The sequence below is a fragment of the Pleurodeles waltl genome, chromosome 12, assembly GCF_031143425.1.
Source record: "Pleurodeles waltl isolate 20211129_DDA chromosome 12, aPleWal1.hap1.20221129, whole genome shotgun sequence".
Classification (NCBI taxonomy): Eukaryota; Metazoa; Chordata; class Amphibia; order Caudata; family Salamandridae; genus Pleurodeles; species Pleurodeles waltl.
Window position 1 is genome coordinate 72,781,687 of NC_090451.1, and position 19,903 is coordinate 72,801,589.

Below are 19,903 nucleotides of genomic sequence, written 5' to 3' on the forward strand. Positions count from 1 at the left end.
ACACTGTCTGTTGGCGATGATTGCTGCTCAGTGGTAGTAGTGGCGGTGCTGGTGGCAGTGCTGGCAGTGGTGGGGGGAGGCTCCAGCCCATCCCCTGCAGCCTCGGATGGCTGCCCACTGGGGCTGCTGCTGCTGGCAGTGGTGCTGTGGCGGTGCTGGTGGCAGTGCTGGCAGTGGTGGGGGGAGGCTCCAGTCCTTCCCCTGCAGCTTCGGACAGCTGAACCACCATGGTTGGTGGTGGGGGCTCAGAATGAGTCCCAGCACCAGGCCTCCTGTCCTGCCTGCCTGCTGGTGTAGGCCCCTTACCCTTCCTGTCAGCATCCGGGGATTGCCCCTTGCCCTTCCCTGTCGCAGCTGGTGGTTCCTCCTTGCCCTTCCTTGATGTACCTGGTGCAGGCACCCTGTCGTGTTGCTGCCTGGTACCCGGGATCCTCTCCCACCTGCAGTAGCTGTAGACACTACTGTAGCCGTGGACTGGGTGGCTGAGGTGCTCACCTGGGTTCTGACCACCCTGGCCCGACGAGAAGGATGGGGCGGGGGAGTGGTAGGGAAGAGGTCAAGGGTGGAGAGGAAAAGCTGCTTAGGGACATTGGGGTGGGAAGAGGGTGAAGGTTTGGGAGTAGAGGAAGAGGAAGTGGGTGTAGGAGGTGTCTGTCTGCTGTGTTTGGGTGCAGGTGCATGGGCTAGATGCTGTTGTGAGGTGGGTGGCTGTTAGGTGTCTGAGTGCTTGTGTCTGTGTACTTTGGGAGGAGGATGCACAGACACAGTGGGAGAGGACACAGGGGATCTGTGCATGAATGTGGGGGTGGCGACTGCCAGTGAAGGGCGTGTAGTGATAGGCGTGATGGTGGTAGTGGATGAGGATGTAGTGCATGCAGGTGTGAGTGTAGACGCAACTGGGAGGGAGGTAGACGAGGAGGAGGAGGGGGACACAGTGGAGGCAGTGGATGTTGGTATGTCTGGTTCTGTATGGTGTTTGTGTGGGTGCCTGTGGGATGATGTGTGATGCTTGTGTTTGCCGGAACCACTCCTGTGTGTTGTCCTGGGTGCATGCTGGTCTGCCTGTGTGCTTGGGATAGGTTAGGGTTGAGGGGAATGGGATTGGGCAGAGGAAGTTGGAGGGGGGAGGCTAGAAACAGGGAAAATGGCTGACATCAGGGAGGAGGGCAGAGCCTGGATTGATCTCTGTTGGGCCACCATTTCTAGAGTGAATGCCCTCCAAGAATGCATTTGTTTGTTGCAAATAGCCTGCCAGCCCCTGGATGGCATTCACAATGGTTGACTGCCCAACAGAGATGGATCGCAGGAGGTCAATAGCCTCCTCACTCAGGGCAGCAGGGCTAACTGGGGCAGGGCCTGAGGTGCCTGGGGTGAAGGAGATGCCCACCCTCCTGGGTAAGCGGGAACTGGAAACACGCTGAGGGGGTGCTGGCACAGGGGTGGTGGCGGTACCTGTAGTTGGGGTGGCACAGAGTGGGCACAGAGGTGTCTGCCACCACCAGGGAGTTTCCATCGGAGGAGGTATCACTGTCAGAACTTTCTCCTCCAGTCTTCGCTGTGGTGCTCCCCTCGCCCTCCGTCCCACTGGTGCCCTCACCGTCGGTGGATTCGGCCTCCTGGGCCCTGTGGGATGCAGCTCTCCCTGTCGCTGGTGCCTCTGCTCCTCCGCCAGATGATGACAGGGTGACAAAAAAAAGGGGGGGAGAGGCAAAGGATACCCTTGCTCAATGGCGGCAACAACACCACCGTTGGCGTACACGACACATACACACAGGGAACAGCCCTACGCACTAGGCAATGCACTAACAGTCACAATGCTTTTCACCAGCCCATGGACAGGGATACCTAACGCCAATTGCAGTATAGCCGAGGCCCAGCGGCCCTTGCCTAGTGGTGGATGCCTACTAGCTTGGTTGGAGGAGGTGTACATCAGACCCTGCCCAACATGGGCCCTACCCTGCAATGTCTGGCCTGGCCTAAGGGCACCCACAAGCCCACATCCCCCACCCAGATGCCACCCCACCACGCGCAAGTAGTATATTGGGGCACCGTACTCACCTCCTTGTGGCTGCTGTGATGCCCCCAAGCGCCCATCCAGCTCTGGATGGGCCACCGCCAGTATGAGGGCCATCAGGGGGTCAGGGTTCGACGGGCACCCCTTCCTCCTTGGGAGGCCATCCCCAGCTGGGCCTATGCCGTCTTCCGTGCCCAGCGTTACAGGTCCTCCCACTGTTTCCGACTGGGTGCTCCGCCTGCCGTAGACCCCCAGGGTTCGCACTTCCTTGGCGATGGCACACCAAATGCCCTTTTCTGATGGGCGCTGACCTGCAGAGAAATACACATAGGAAAAGGTATCAGCCAGACCATCCTGCCTGTTACACTCATGGCCCACCATAGCCCTCACATCCCCTTACGCACAGACATTGCCCACCATACATGCAGCACGCTGCCCAGGGCCCTTCCACCAACCCCCCCCACACGAGGCCCTCACACACAGCACTCCATGCATTCATGCCCCATGCATCGTTCTCACAGTATACTCACCTGTTGGTCTGGAGGCCCATAGAGCAGGACCCCATCCACTAGTCTCTCCGACTCCGCAGCGGTGAAGGCAGGGGCCCTTTCCCCAGGGACACGAGCCATGGTCTGTTACAGACACAGGTCACAGCAGCACTTGCAGTGTAGGTCCTCTCCTGTTGAAGGTCAGGTAGCAAGGGACTGAACAGATAGAAAGTAGCGGTCACGTCCACAGCAGTGCATACCGTCACCCCCGGCGTACATCACCATTGGCCACTGTAACCCATTTGGCCCAATGGTATCCAATGAGGAGTTGCACGGTGGTTCTCGACCGCCTCCCATAACGGCACACAAAGTCAACGGAATTACCTCATTTCCACCTGTCCCTCCATACAGGGCAGGCGGACGACATTTCAGGGGGGGGCAGGCCATGGCACTTAACTGCGTCACAGTACACATAGGCACCATTTGGGCCTATCTAACTATATACTGTTACAGTCACAACATGCAGTGCAGTGTAGTGTTTGGAAAAATGGAATACTGACCATCTGCTCACCGTTTGCCCCCTAGATTGCAACCGCTGCGGATGAATAGGAGATGGAGACATCCCCCCATGTATAGGCCCCTGGTGGACTTGGCAACAATGGAGGACAGGCACATTATCCTCACCTATAGACTGGAAAGGGCCTCAATCACAGAGATGTGTGCCCAATTGGAACCTGACCTGATATCTGCTATCTGTCAGCCAACCGGGATTCCCCCTCTCGTGCAAGTGCTATCAGCGCTCCATTTCCTGGCAACTGGCTCCTTCCAAGTGACAGTGGGCTTGGCAGCAGGAAAGTCTCAGCCAACGTTCTCAATAGTGCTGACCAGAGTGTTGTCTGCCCTGATTAAACATATGCACAGCTACATCGTTTTCCCCCAGGTGGAGGATTTGGCCACAGTGAAAGCAGATTTCTATGCAATGGGACATATCCCCAACATTATTGGGGCAAAAGATGGTACACATATTGAATTTACCCCCCCGAGAAATGAACAGGTGTTCAGAAATCGAAAAAGCGTTCACTCCATGAATGTGCAGATAGTGTGCCTGGCAGACCAGTACATCTCTCATGTCAATGCAAAGTATTCTGGGTCTGTGCATGATGCCTTTATCCTGAGGAATAGCAGCATCCCATATGTGATGGCTCAACTCCAGAGGTACCAGGTGTGGCTAATAGGTGAGCCCTGGTTCCCAGCCAGTAGGTGTTGGTGTATGGGTATGGTGTGGGCCCTAAGGGTTAGTGTGTGTCCAACAGTTGTCTCTTGATATTTTCAGGTGACTCTGGTTACCCCCAACCTCTCATGGCTACTGACCCCTGTGAGGAATCCCAGGACAAGGGCAGAGGAACGTTACAATGAGGCACATGGGCGAACAAGAATAATAATAGAAAGGACATTCGGCCTCCTGAAGCCCAGGTTTCGTTGCCTCCATCTAACAGGTGGATCCCTGTACTACTCACCCAAGAAGGTGTGCCAGATCATCGTGGCATGCACAATGCGTCGCCAGGTGCCTTTTCTGCAGGAGGATGAGGCTGGAGATGGGCGTGTGACCACAGTGGACCCTGTGGACAGTGAAGATGAGGAGACAGAGGATGAAGACAACAGAAGTTCTATAATACGACAATACTTCCAATGACACACAGGTAAGACACTGTAATTTCACTTTACATTGACAGTTTTGTGTTTGACATTGTCACTGGCAGGCTGATTTTCCCACCTCTATGGCCACTTACTGTACTCTTTGGCATCTCTATATGCAGATATTTGTGCCCCACTATCGCTCCTGCTGTGTTGACTACAGGTCATTCCTATGTATACATTACTGTACAGTTGTATTGCAGTGTTTAAAGCTTGTTAAACAAATACATAGTTCAATCATTTGACAGACTCCATACTTGTATTTATTCAAATGGTGTTTATTTAAGTGCTAATACGTAGAGGGGGATGTGCAATGGGCTGGGGTGACGGTGGAGGAAAGTCAAGGTTAGAGTCCAGTCTATTTGTATCACAGGTGCATTGTCCAAGGGGGCATAGAAAGTGAAGCAATGGCAGTTCAAGGTGGACAGTGTGACAGAGTGGGACACAAGGGTGACAATAAGGAGAGTCTTATTTCCTGGCGGGGGTCTTGGCAATAGTCTCTGGCTTCGGCCTGGATCGCAGGGACCATTTGCAGGGTGGTTCTCCTTCTGCAGTGGGTGGGGTGCTGGTGGCCTGTTGTTCCTGAGGCGGGGCCTCCTGTGCACTAGCGGCAGCGGAGGTGTGGAAGGCTGTTCATCGGTTTGGCTAGTGTCAGGGGCCCACTGGTGTGCCACTGCCTTCCTCATGGTGTTGATCATGTCTGCCAGCACCCCTGCAATGGTGACCAGGGTGGTGTGGACTTCCTTCAAGTCCTCCCTTACCCCAGGTACTGTCCCTCCTGCAGCCACTGGGTCTCCTGCAACTTGTCCAGTATCTGGCCCATCGTCTCCTGGGAATGGTGGTATGCTCCCAGGAGTGCCTCCTGGAGAGTCGGTTCCCTGGGCCTGACCTCCCCCTGTCACACAGCAGGTCCCTGATCTTCCTGTGTTTGTTGGGTGGCCTGGGGTCCCTGTAGTGCTGGACACACTGCTGATTGATGTGTCCTGGTGATAGAGGTATGGGTCCGCTGGGTGGGTACTGTGCTGGTGTTTCCTGAGGGGGGAGGCTCTATGGTAGTATGTGACTGTGCCTGGGTAACTGACTGTCCGTAGATCCCTAATGGGCCAGGTTGATCATCCTAATCCAGGCTTCCAGAGCTGCTGTCATCACTGTGGGCCTCTTCTGGGGGGGATTGGATGTTGCTAGCACCTCCTCTCCGGTGACGTTGGGTGGGGGACCTGTGGGGATGTAATTGCAGTGTTATTGTTTGTTTCTGTGTGTGTCATCTTGTGCATGGGTTTGTTGCCCTCTATGGTTGTTATTGCCCTGTCAGCTTTGCCTTGTGTGAGTAGTTATTTTGTGGGCTAGGTGATTCTCTCTATTGTGCATGCTTTAGTGATGGGTGTCCATGCAGATCTGTGATGGGGGTCCGTGCATTGGTGTTACATGCAGGGCTTGGGATTGGGAGGGGTGGGTTGTGATGTTGGGGTGTGTGTGAGGTGGCGGAGTGATGAGAGGTGGTGGAGTGATGGGAGTGAGGGTAAGGGTGGGGTTTTATGATGGCATGCAGGTAGGGGGGGTGATAGTAATAGAGATTTGACTTACCAGAGTCCAGTCCTCCTCCTACTCCTGCCAGGCCCTCAGGATGCATGATTGCCAAGACTTGCTCCTCCCATGTTGTTAGTTGTGGGGGAGGAGGTGGGGGTCCACTGACAGTCCTCTCTACAGCTAGTTGGTGTCTTGCTGCTGTGGGACGCACCTTCTCCCGTAGGTCGCTCCACCTCTTCCTGATGTCATCTCTTGTTCTGGGGTGCTGTCCCACGGCGTTGACTCTGCCCACGATTCTCTACCATAGCTCCATCTTCCTTGCAATGGATGTCTGCTGCACCTGTGATCCGAATAGCTGTGGCTCTACCCGGATGATTTCCTCCACCATGACCCTTAGCTCCTCCTCTGAGAACCTGGGGTGTCGTTGTGGTGCCACAGATGTAGTGTGAGTGGTGTGGGTGAGGGTGTGTGGGGTGATGTGTTGGGGTGTGTGATGTAAGGTGCGTGGATGGTGTATAGGTGATGGTGGTGTGTGGCTGTGCTCTTGTCTGTGGTCTTGCTATCTCTCTTGTGGCATTTGTTTTTAATCGTAGAGGGTTGTGGGTAATGTGGGTGTGTGTTTTATAGTGGTGTGGGTGTGTGGGTGTGGGGTGGGTGTGCGTGTCAGGTGTGTGTAGTTTGAATTGTCCAATGTGGTGTTGTTTTGTTAGGTTGTGTGTATTTGGAGCGCAGCGCTATGTACCACCAATGGTTTAGCGCCATTGAATGTCTGCAGTGGTGATTTGTGGGTCATAATGCTGTAGGCGTTGTTCTGTTGGCGTAACGGTGTGGGTTCTGCTACCGCCAGTTTATCATGACCTTTGGGCTGGCGGACTTGTGTGTGGCTGTAAAGTGACAGATTGCTATGTGTGGGTCATTATATGGTTGGTGGTAATCCGCTGCGGCAGCGGTATGTTGGCGGCAGTCAGCATGGTGGTAAGCGGTACTTACCGCCAATGTCATAATGAGGGCCAGAGTTGAGAAAATGTACATAAAGTTAATCATACACCATAGCTGCTAGGCATCTGTTTATCTTTATTATGATGCCATGTGCTCAACAAACCTCCTGAAGTTTGATGAATGTAGATCACGAAATGTATCATTTTTTATGATTTCACATGCTCTTGTAAAAACATTGAGGATATCCTTGCTCCGTTATTGGATCTGGGGATGTGCACTACATATTGTAGTATAGTGTACCTATAAATTGCATGACACACCATTACATCTACTAATGTGCACAATTATAAGACTACTTGCCCGTTGCACGAATAACATAGGTTAACAAGTTTGACTGCATTGATATAACTTTTCACAAGCACACAAAAAGCAGTACATAAGATAGTTCAGTTTGTGTTTTCTTGGTGTGCGCCGGGGTCTTGGGATTTCTATAGATATATGGAGTAAAGTATAAGGAAATAACTAATTACATATAGCTCTACTTCATTTCCCATTTTGTGGTAATGTTCTACCATAACAAGTCTCAACTTTATCGGTTTGGGTTCTTGTTTTTCAGAATGGTAATTTCGTAAGCTGATATTTTACATCATATAGGACTCTATATACAAAGGTGGATCTGCATTTAGATCAACACTTTGCTTATCAGTGTAAATATACAGGTTGCACCTCCCTCTAATTTAAGAGAGGTGCGCTCTGTATTTGAGAACTAGTACACCAGTAAGCATATTGTGAATTCCCCTAAGATGGCGCTTGTATTGTTGAACCAACCGTGGGTACGTGCATAAACTCGGTTGTTCAAATCAGGAGTACATGAATAATGGAGTAGTTGGGCTAATGTCATTGTTAGCTTATATAACTGATTTCCCTTCTTTTTGGGTACTTTGCAGGTTTTCAACGTGTCTCTGTCAAATTGGTGAGCGTTTTGGTGTGGTATTTGTATATCAATGCGGTTGAAATTTCAAGATTGCGGCCGCTGTTCAATTACGGCCATTTGGCTAGTCAGAAGAACAACAGAAGGCGTACACATATCGGTGTCCTACTTCTATGTTTATCAAACATAAAAGGACAAGTCCGATAGTCAATCGGTTTCTCGATAGCGATGCGGAAGGGGGCTTAATTACGGTCGGATTCGGAAGTAACAGGGTAAGAGACATTTGGATAATGCTTCACAGATATGGGGTTCATTTAGCATACATGTGTGTACTTGTTGGATATTTGTAACGATTGGGAATTAGTTGCTGTGGCTGTACTTACTTTCAGGAGGTTAATGTTCTGCTACTGTTTACAAACTTTTTCATTTCATAATATGTTGCAGATAAAAGCAATGCTTGAATTTTTGAATTAGCTGTGGAAGCCACATCTTGATTATACTATCACAACCTAACATATCCAACTGGGAATGTTTTGACTAGAGACAATTGAACACAGGTTGGTGTAGTACTTAGGTTGACCAATGTGTGCTCAGTACATGTGATTTGGTCTATTGTACATTGGAGATCTACTATGCTCTTTTACAGATGCACAGTTTTTCGGCATTCAATTGGGTAACCATTACTGGAATAGTATATACAGTATTGAGCACAGGAAGATAAGGTACATTATTCAATAATCCCTCACCACCTTGGAGCTGGAAACTGGGTTACTGGGCTATGTTATATATGACTCATGTGATCATTTTGAGTCTCTGATCTCTTAGACACTTATGACATTCACTCTCTAGGTTTAAGTTAGCAATACTAACCTGCATGAATATAATACAGTTGTTATTTCTTTCTTTGGTTACTAAAATGATATGATTATATCTCTTGGAATACAATAGAAATAATAGTGTGTAAGACTTGGAATGTTGATTTCGGTTTGTCCCTAATACACATGTGTTTGATGGGATAACTGTGGCAATTTGATATAGGAGTCACGATAATTGCACTTGTTTTTGGTTTTAACAATTTCACTTGCATGTGGTGGTTCTCAGGGAAATTGATCATAGACTTTGACTTTAAGACTTTGGTTGAGATTATTTGAAGTAGTAATATAAAACAAGTGATTACAAAGAGTGATATGATTTGTTTTTGTCAGCCTTGATAAAGTCCTTCACAGGACGAAACACGTGTCGGCTGAATGTGATCGGAAATTTGCAAATCAATCTGCTTACACTGGAGGACAAGAACTCTCACTGCCCAAAGTCAATTGATTGGACATTGTACACCACTTCCTATGAACTGATTGGGATTTTTGGTGTCTGGACTTTAAGCTCCTTTTGGAAGAACTTCTGTCTCTAATTGGATTAGATTGTTTATGTTAAATGTGTGGCATGTATGTTTTTATTTGATGTGTTTGTGATATTTTTGTGATATTTATGTACCTTTTTTTGTTTGTTTTATAGTTATTGCTTCATATTTTGGTAACTTTTGTATTAAAATCAATAACTGACACAGCCTAGTCTTGGAACCATCACACATTTATGTTATCCTCATCTATCACTTTATGAGCATTTATGACATTCTGTGACACTATGGGGGTCATTCTGACCCTGGCGGCCGGTGACCGCCAGGGTCACCGACCACGGGAGCACCGCCAACAGGCTGGCGGTGCTCCCGAGGGCATTCTGACCGCGGCGGTTCAGCCGCGGTCAGAAAGGGTAAACCGGCGGTCTCCCGCCGGTTTACCGCTGCCCCAATGAATCCTCCATGGCGGCGGGGCGCGCTCCGCCGCCATGGGGATTCAGACACCCCCTACCGCCATCCAGTTCATGGCGGGAAACCCGCCATGAACAGGATGGCGGTAGGGGGTGCCGCGGGGCCCCTGGGGGCCCCTGCAGTGCCCATGCCAATGGCATGGGCACTGCAGGGGCCCCCGTAAGAGGGCCCCGCAAAGTATTTCAGTGTCTGCTTTGCAGACACTGAAATACGCGACGGGTGCAACTGCACCCGTCGCACCCCTGCAACTACGCCGGCTCAATTCTGAGCCGGCGTCCTCGTTGCAGGGGCATTTCTGCTGGGCCGGCGGGCGCTCTTTTGGAGAGCGCCCGCCGGCCCAGCAGAAATGTCTGAATGGCCGCCGCGGTCTTTTGACCGCGGTGTGGTCATTCGGCGGCGGAACCTTGGCGGACGGCGTCCGCCAAGGTCTGAATCACCCCCTATGTTTTGATTCCATATATACAGTTAGGATTTCAAATTAATTACTTAAGGAGTGCTCCGTTAATTTTTTTGTTATAGTGAACTTTGATGATTGACCTTGTGCTCGCAGCCTTGGGCTGCAATCTGCTTATCGCTGCCATATTACTTTTTCCAATTACAGTTCAGAGAATTGTCGTGCTTAATCAATAACTGCCAGAACAAGTTTGTACAGGTCGTTGCCACCTCCTGCCAGCTGCATCTGTACCTTCTCCCACCACACGTGTATCCCTGAAATATTCTGAAGACCGCAGAGGACCTTGAATACGATAGGGGTGGAGTTGTCCTCTGACTAAGCAGTTTTGTGTGTATATAAGGTTGGGTGCCCCAGAATGAAGGGGCAGCCTCCGTAGGATAGTCACTTGACTGTCCTGAGACTCTGTATTAGCTCGAGCTATAATCCATGTAATAAACTTCTCTTTATTCCTCCAGTTGGTGACTCCGTCTGATTTGTGAACTCTCTGCTAAATTGACCCTGAGGACATAAAGGGTGTCCCTCCACCGCTGGGAAGGAGACCCCGGGTGGGGGTCAAATCTTTCCTGGTTCCTCAGTTGGCGCCCGAACAGGGACCCGAGTCAGGCATCCAGGGGACCGACCAGGTGACGGAGGACTCACGATTGGATTTCCAAGGGAGGCGCCCCACACCAGATTCTGAGCTTCGTTCTCTGTCGTGGACCTGCGGATCTCCACTGTGTGTCTTCCAGCCGGCTCGACTTCTCCTGGCGCTGTCTGAATTCGGGTCTCTGTTTTCCGTGAACTACTGGAGTCCCCAACTGTTGGACTATAACAGAAGTGTCAGGTAAGGACGGGAGTTGAAAGATTACTGTCTAAAAATAGGTCTGTGAGTATTGTACGGTTTCTATCGCTCTTTGCAAAGACCGACGTCAGTGGTAAGACTGACCTCAGTTGTAATTTAAGTATATAGGAAGCAAAAGGCATATTTGCCACTTATTTGGTATATTCAAACCACTGATGTAAGATTTTTTTTAAAAAATATACTGGAAGAATGCCCGCGTTCAGTTGTTTCAGGAAATTGTGTTGTTGTCTTTGCAGTAGGGACTCCCGCCTGGAGGAAACATGCCCCGCTCCTCCGGCCGGGACTCCGAATTATGATATATATGTTAAATATGGCATAGGTCCGATTATTTGGTCTGATATATAGAGAAAAAGAACCAAAGGTAGTTCTGATTTACAATGGCCTATTCACGGGACATTTGATAAATTAGACTATTTGCAGGAACGTTTGTTTGTGACAAAAAGTAGACCAGGGATGTTTGATTCACTACGGACTTGGCAGAAAGAAGCAGACCAAATACGTAGGAAGGCAGAGAAAGAATTACAGAGACATAAGACCAGGACGGTGACTGAAAAGGTATATGACTCTGACGTAGCTGTACATCAACAGAAAATTTTAGAACATGACCGAAGGCTTCACTTACAAACTGATAAGTGTTACCCTTCCAGGACAGTAGTGGATAAGCCACAAGAGGAAGACCCCCTTTTAAACGATATGTTAGATAAGCCCCTGTTATATACTCCACCAATATATCCTACACTACATCCTCAACCTGCACCAGGTGACCCTATTGTGCCACCCCCGGTTGGATCTCAGGCGAGTGCTCCGCCACCCACCACCACCCCTCCTGTCACCAGACCTATAGAGGATACACCCCGCCCGACTGTACCCACCCCTCGACTAGCCCCTGTTTGGCTCAACCCTGACTCCTGTTTAGACACCACACATACCCCCCACCCCATGACCCTGCGAAAGTGCACCCTGCGCGGACATTTGTTCTCTAATTCACAAGAGGAAGATGTCATTGAAGAAATGACACGGAGGTGGATGACTAATTGGAATGAATATGGGGTCAGGGACATTGTCCACACTATGAAACAATGGGATAGTTTAGTTCAGTTACATGCAGCCACCCTTATGTGCAACATTATAATACAAGAATATGAGGATGATGGTTCCTCAGCTCCCCCGGGATTGGTGGACCTCCGAAAACGCACCTCTACTGGGCTGCCGTTTGGTTCTGGTCTACATGATTATGTTGTTACTCTTCTTGTATATAGGGACCGCCTGTGGACATGTAGCCCTTCTATAAGGGCATCCATGTTTCCCATGAGAGAGGTTCCGCCGGTTTGGCGAGAACCGGTGACGGGTGACGCTGACCAAGTTATTACCGCAGGGCATTTTCAACAAATGTCGGTACACACCCCATGGAAAAGATCTGAAACATATACCCTAAAAGCTGCCTTACCTGACCCGTAAGAACCCTGCAGGATATAATAAAGAATTGCAACAAATTCTTGAATCATGTACTATGACGTTGTCCGGTATTGACATGTTAATGCAGCAGTAGTCCCGCAGGAAGTATGGACAAAAATACGGAGGCACGACCATGCTGAACTAGGGGGCACATGGGACCAATTGCAAGCAGCAGAAATAGACAGGGTTGGGGGAGCGAAACCAGACTCACTTATATTGGCTCTCCCACTGCGTATTTTGGATTTATTGAAGACCATACTTGCACCACACAGGATAAATTGGGATAAATTGGCCGCCTGCAAACAGAAAAAGGACGAGGGTGTTTCAGACTTTTATACAAGATTTGAGGGTGTCTTTTCTGATTACAGCGGCCAAGACATGACTACTGAAGGGGGGATAAGACTCTTTGTTGACAAATCCGTGGACAATTTATTACCAGACATAAAGGGAAAATTGAAATTGTGTGAAAGTACGTGGCCAGTCTCTACTGCCACTGGAATATTGACAATGGCCCAATATTATGAGAACAGGGAGATAGAAGAACAAGAAAAGAACGAGAAAAAAACGAAGGAGTTGAAAACAAAGGTGTTATTTCAGCAGGCCTACCCTCAGCCCCATCAACAGCAGTCCAGATCAAGGTCACAAGGACCTCCCAATGACAGAAGGCAGTCCCAACGCCCTCCCCGTTCTTCCCTCTCCTACAATCAGTGCGCCTATTGCAAGCAGGAGGGCCACTGGAAGAATGACTGCCCCAATAAGGACAACTCCACAGGCCGCCCCATGCCCCCACCGCAACAGGACTGCAGACCACGCAGTAGGTCTGGTCCTGCAGACAGACCCCGCCAGCAGGCCCCTTCACGGTCCCACAGTACCCCCTGCCCGAATTTTTTTGATGCTTCATCCCAGCGTCAATATTTGAATGACGACTATGATGCGTATGAAGGTCAGGGGTCCTCCTTTGACTAGGACAGTCTTCGACAGAGGGGGGTGGGACCAGTTTCTACTCCTGTTAGGCAGAATGGCCCTCACGTTGAGGTACAATTAGACGGTACTCCACATGTTTTTTTGGTAGATACTGGGGCCACCAAAAGTTCTGTTAAACAGGAAGAGGGCCAAGGGGTCCCTTTGTCTGGCAATATTAACGTAATGGGTTTTTCTGGTGTTCCGGTGGCTAACCCCGTCTCCCAGCCGCTGCATGTTGCTATAGGTCCTTACACCATTAGCTCCCCTCTCATTCTTACTTCGGCCTGTAGTGAGAATTTATTGGGTTTGGACTTATTAAAGAAATTGTACGCCACCATTTATTGCTCTCCGGATGGAGTTCATGTCACTCTAGGTCCAAATATTTCCCCGTCACAATTTTTGTCAAAACCACTTCCACCCGAACTTCGAGATTTGCCAGACATTTTATGGGCCACACATAAGGGCGATGTTGGATGTCTGGACATACCACTGTATGTCATACGCTTGAAAGCCAATGCCAAATTGCCTCGTCTTCCCCAATACAAATTATCCCAACACACTGAACAACAACTAAAAAATATTGTGACCCAGTTGATTGATTTGGGTGTCATTGAAGAAACGCGTGGTAATGATTGTAACAGTCCTGTCCTTCCTGTTCATAAAAAATTATCTGATGGCACTGCGTCTGCAGGACTCCGATTTGTTATTGATTTACGGGCGGTCAATAAGATTGTAATACCCCAGTTCCCTGTTGTTCCTGACATTACAACATTATTAACAATGATACCTGCCTCCGCTACTTGGTTCTCTGTTATCGATCTTAAGAATGCATTCTTTAGCATTCCCATTCATCCAGATAGTAGACACATCTTTGGGTTTTCACTGGGTGGTCGCAGTTTCCGGTTCTGTCGCGCTCCACAAGGCTATACTGAATCGCCTAGCATTTTTAGCCAGGCCCTCAAGGGTCAATTAGATGCCCTTGTTTTTCCTTGCTCCTCGACGCTGGTTCAATATGTGGATGACCTTTTAATAGCATCCACTTCAGAACAAAATTGTAAAACAGATACTGGGGGTCATTCTGACCTTGGCGGTCCATGACCGCCATGGCGGAGTGCAGCGGAAGCACCGCCAACAGGCTGGCGGTGCTTCCTGGGCGATTCTGACCGCGGCGGTAAAGCTGCGGTCGGAAAAGGGGAGCCGGCGGTTTCCCGCCGGTTTCCCGCTGGCCCAGGGAACCCGCCATGGCGGCGCTGCTTGCAGCACCGCCATGGGGATTCCGACCCCCTTACCGCCGGCCTGTTTCTGGCGGTGTCCACCGCCGGAACCAGGATGGCGGGAACGGGTGCCGTGGGGCCCCTGGGGGCCCCACAAAGATTTTCACTGTCTGCTTAGCAGACAGTGAAAATCGCGACGGGTGCCACTGCACCCATCGCACCCCTTCAACTCCGCCAGCTCCATTCCGAGCCGGCTTCATTGTTGGAGGGGCTGTCCCACTGGGCCGGCCGGCGGTCTTCTGACCGCCACTGTAGCCTTATTGAAACATTTAGCACACCATCACCATAAGGTCTCCCTCTCCAAATTGCAATATTGTAGACAGGAGGTTATATACCTAGGACACCTCCTGTCTAAGGAGGGATGTACGTTGATGGCTGAAAGAATACAAGCTATACGAGACATACCGGTTCCAAGGACACAGAGAGACGTTAGGGCCTTTATAGGTATTACCTCCTTCTGTCGTCAATGGATTCCTAATTATTCTCTTTTGATAAAACCATTTTTGCATCTCACCCACAAAGATTGTCCTGAAAAGATTGAATGGAATGATGATTTTCAGTCTGGTTTTGATTAATTGAAAAATACACTCTGCACAGCACCTGTACTGGGTACGCCTGATTATCGTAAAGATTTTCATTTAAATGTGAGCGAGAGAAATGGATGTTCACTATCAGTGTTAACCCAAGAGCATGGCGGAAAACAACGCCCCTGTGCTTATTTTTCGGCCCTACTGGATCCAGTGGCCCGTGCACTCCCGAGCTGTCTACGGGCAGTAGCCGCTGCAGCGGTCGCAGTGCGCCAGTTGGCCGGGATAGTCATACATTCACCCCTCACCCTGTTGGTCCCACACACCGTTGACGCACTATTAAACAAAACAAAAACACAGCATCTTACTAATGCACGATTAACTACTTATGAACTGACACTTTTAGCTAGTCATATAACATTAAAAAGGTGCAACACGCTCAATCCTGCCACTCTATTGCCAATTACTGAAAAAACAGAAGATTCTTATGATGACATACATGACTGCATTCTCCGGACCGAGGATGAAACAAAAGGGAGAGTGGACTTACAGGACACTCCACTGAGAGACCCTGATGGCATATTATACGTAGATGGCTCATGCATCAAGCTACCCGATGGCACTACCTCTGCAGCCTATGCAGTTACAACAGCTACCACTGTAGTTGAAACAGCTAGAATACCACATAACTCTGCTCAGGCCGCAGAATTAATAGCTCTAACACGAGCCTGTGAGTTAAGTAAAGGACTTAATGTGAATGTTTACACATACAGGCAGTATGCATTTGGCGTAGCACACAATTTTGGTCGCTTGTGGGCAGAACGAGGATTCCTCACTTCACATGGGACACGTATTCAACATGGGACCCTTATAACTAACTTACTTTCTGCCCTGGCGTTGCCCAAAACAATGGCTATCATGAAGTGTAGTGCACACAAAAAGGTGAAGGATGAAACTGGACGGGGCAATGCCCTAGCCGATCAGACAGCAAAAGATACAGCGTACGCAAAGACAGGACACATGTATGTGGTAGATAGTACAGAGAAGGTTCGTCCCCATGAAATATTTGGGAACACGGTAGAGAGTGTCAGGAAGATACAGGATGAGGCAACTGAACAGGAGAGAAAGGAATGGGAAGAAGGGAAGGCCAAGTTAGATGAAAATACGCTGTGCTGGACAGATCTGTCACAGAGGGAAAGATAGATGTTACCCGATGCATTCGTGCTGCCAGTAGTGACTATGGCCCATGGTCCTGCACACGTTAGTGCGAAAAGCATCTGTGATTTGCTTGATCCGGTTTGGTCTAATAAAAATATCAGAAGAGTAGCTGACCAACTGGTTCAATCCTGCATGATTTGTTTGCAACATAACATAGGGAAGGGTGCCTCAGTCCCCGCTAGGCATTTTTCCCCACCAACGTATCCCTTTGAAGTACTACAAATGGATTATATTGAGATGGAAAGGTGTAATATCTTGAAATATGTCCTAGTTGTGGTCTGTATGTTTAGTAAGTGGGTAGAAGCTTACCCTACTAAAGATAATACTGCCCTTACCACTGCAAAGGTACTTCTGAAGGAGTTCTTCCCACGGTTTGGGGTCCCAAGGTGTGTCTGGTCAGATAATGGGAGTAATTTTGTAGGGCAGGTGATGAAAAGGGTGTGTGAAGGGTTGGGCCTCCGCTAGAGGTTTCATGCAGCTAACCACCCCCAGTCAGCAGGACTAGTTGAAAAATATAATGGCACACTTAAATTGAAGATGTCAAAAATATGCGCAGAACGCGGTATACGGTGGCCGGACGCGTTGCCCCTGGCTTTAATGTCTGTCAGGATGACGCCTCACTCTAGATCAGGGTTGTCACCCCATGAGATAGTGATGGGTAGGCCAGCAAATGTCTGGGGGGTCCCTCGACCTCACAAGTACTCAGAACTAGAACATTCTGTTTTGATGGACTATTTAAATGAACTCACTAATTCTTTGCGTTCTATTCACCAACAGGTGCGTGAAGCACTTCCATCTGTATCCACTGATCCAGGCCACAAGATACTACCTGGAGACTGGGTCCTCACAAAGAATTTCCAGCGGAAAAAGAGTCTCGAACCTCGATGGAAAGGTCCGCGACAGGTCCTCCTTGCTACTCGAACGGCAGTTAAAGTCGAGGGAGCTAAGAATTGGATACATGCATCCCACTTTAAGAAAGTACCCCTACTCGTACCCTCTGATGAAATAAAAAGTGGTGACCACCCTACGACTGAAGACAATTTCAGCAACACTACGCACAGTGATAAAAAACAGAACAACAGTGTGCTGCAGGAGGTTCCCTCAGATTTAGGTCACACTGAACAATTGTTTCCTGACCATACCATACCACAGTCCACAAGATACGATTTCCGCCCACGAAAATAAGAAAATGAACAATTAACTGATTGCTTGTCCCCTGTATTAAGTCTGACGATAGCTGCAGGGCCGTGATTTTGACTGTCGGGGCGGACCAGAGTGTGTCAATAGGACTGCTGGAATCACCCCACAGTGAAGCAACCACCAGTCACGGGCAGCACCTAGGTTGGACTGAACTGCTAGTGGGACAAGCAATAAAGAGAAATGGGTGTTATAGAAAAAGACAAGTGGAAAAAGAAGAAAATAAGTAATTTAAAAAGACTATTAGGCCCACGTATCGCTTGTCTCACCATAACAATACTATTTTTGGTACTTCTGTCCTGCATTGGGTGGGTAATACATGATTCTGACTCAGAGGTCTCACCAACTATGCCACTGCCTCCAGAACACAGCCATGTTTCCTTACCACCCCATGAGGAAGGACGACGTAAGGAATATGAAAACAATACCTTCATATCTATGTTACATCAACATCAGCTGGCTGTAAATAGAACAAATTGTTGGATATGTGGCTTGCTACCGAGTTCCGTGCAAAGAGGGTTGCCATATATTGCATTCCCTTTTTCTTTTGATGGCTCCTGCAGCGCCTGGTATGAACTATCAGCCATTTGGGCTACCTCAATGGATGCTACTAATTCCGGACTATTGGTCACCCACCTATACCAGTTATGCTGGCCCACTGGAACGAGAGTTTATGGAACAAAGGAAGAAAAGTCAGAATATGCTGACCGACGAAATAGGTCTACTGACATATATTTTTAATCCTTTAATACCACACCCCGGATTGGCCGAAGATTTTTTGTAACACATGTCAAGGCTCCACTTTGTTTTCAGAAAAGTGGTAATAGAAGTGTAGGTGCCAGTAACTGTAATGCTACAGTAATATTGAATGGAACTAATTGGCCTACCATGATACCATCACGAAACTCGTATTTTGTTTGTGGTAATAATGCCTACACCTCCTTGGTACCAACCTGGACCGGCACGTGTTACATTGCTTGGTTACTTCCACCAACTTACACAGCTGGCCCTCAACACCACAGGACTCGGAGAGGGGTAATATCTGCAGAAGATACCTCAGCACAAGAAGCATTGGACTACTTTAAAGGAGTCCTTCCATTTTGGGGCCCTATCATGAACAGTATGGATATCAGACATCTCACACGAGTCGTGGAAGCAACAATAAATGAAACAGCAGGAGCTCTGAGTAACATCACTGCAGAGCTCGCTGCTGACCGCCTTGTTACTCTTCAAAACAGAATGCTTCTTGACATTATCTTGGCAGACCGTGGTGAAGTGTGTACTTTGATCGGATCGAGCTGCTGCATTTATATATCAGACAATGCCCCTTCAGTGTATAAAGCTATTCAAAGGTTGCATATGATAGCTTCCACAATACACCAAGACGAAGGAACATGGTCCTTGACCGACTGGGTTTGGGGCTTGATTTCCCAATGGGGCTGGAAGATACTAATATTCCTTTTTGTGCTTGCTGCTATATTCCTCACATGTTGTCTTTGTGTACAGTGCCTACCTGCTTTGTGCGGTTGCTGTATGGCATCCTTTGCCCCCTGGCCTGTTCGCCCTCCTTAACACACGGCTATGCAGTCCCTTGAGCAGGAGATAAAAGACCTTATGTCCATTAACATAGACACTGAATGACGTTCAAACTTGCCTCACAATGGCAAAAGGAGGGATTGAGAAAATGTACATAAAGTTAATCATACACCATAGCTGCTAGGCATCTGTTTATCTTTATTATGTTGCCATGTGCTCGACAAACCTCCTGAACTTTGATGATTGACCTTGTGCTCGCAGCCTTGGGCTGCAATCTGCTTATCGCTGCCATATTACTTTTTCCAATTACAGTTCAGAGAATTGTCTTGCTTAATCAGTAACTGCCAGAACAAGTTTGTACAGGTCGTTGCCACCTCCTGCCAGCTGCATCTGTACCTTCTCCCACCACACGTGTATCCCTGAAATATTCTGAAGACCGCAGAGGACCTTGAATACGATAGGGGTGGAGTTGTCCTCTGACTAAGCAGTTTTGTGTGTATATAAGGTTGGGTGCCCCAGAGTGAAGGGGCAGCCTCCGTAGGATAGTCACTTGACTGTCCTGGGACTCTGTATTAGCTTGAGCTATAATCCATGTAATAAACTTCTCTTTATTCCTCCAGTTGGTGACTCCGTCTGATTTGTGAACTCTCTGCTGAATTGACCCTGAGGACATAAAGGGTGTCCCTCCACCGCTGGGAAGGAGACCCCGGGTGGGGTTCAAATCTTTCCTGGTTCCTCAGAGTGTGCAAGTGAAAGCGAAAAGAGAGAGAAAACAAGGGAAGGAAAGGGAGAGAGAAGACAAAGAGAAACAAACGAAGTCCATAACTGAGTAAAACAGGAGTGAACGAGTAGACAGGATAGTTCCTGAAAACCACAGACCCCACCCCCCAAACCCAAACAAGTCAATGACAAGTAACCAACCTGGTTTTAGGGTAAACGGGTCATGTTTATTAATGTACAAACAAAATACAACATGAATTGGTCAGACTTATAAGTTGTCAGTGAAAATATACACCAAA

General features: G+C 48.6%; 1 long non-coding RNA gene across 1 annotated transcript in view; it reads left to right on the forward strand.

Annotated features, from left to right (window-relative positions):
- The window catches only part of LOC138267752 (uncharacterized), a 106,087-nt gene extending 86,585 nt beyond the window's left edge, over positions 1 to 19,502 (forward strand). Inside the window, exon 3 of the long non-coding RNA XR_011199860.1 lies at positions 16,929 to 19,502. This is a non-coding gene — a long non-coding RNA (uncharacterized lncRNA). The remainder of the gene's footprint in view (positions 1 to 16,928) is intronic.
- The last annotated feature ends 401 nt before the right edge of the window (positions 19,503 to 19,903 follow it).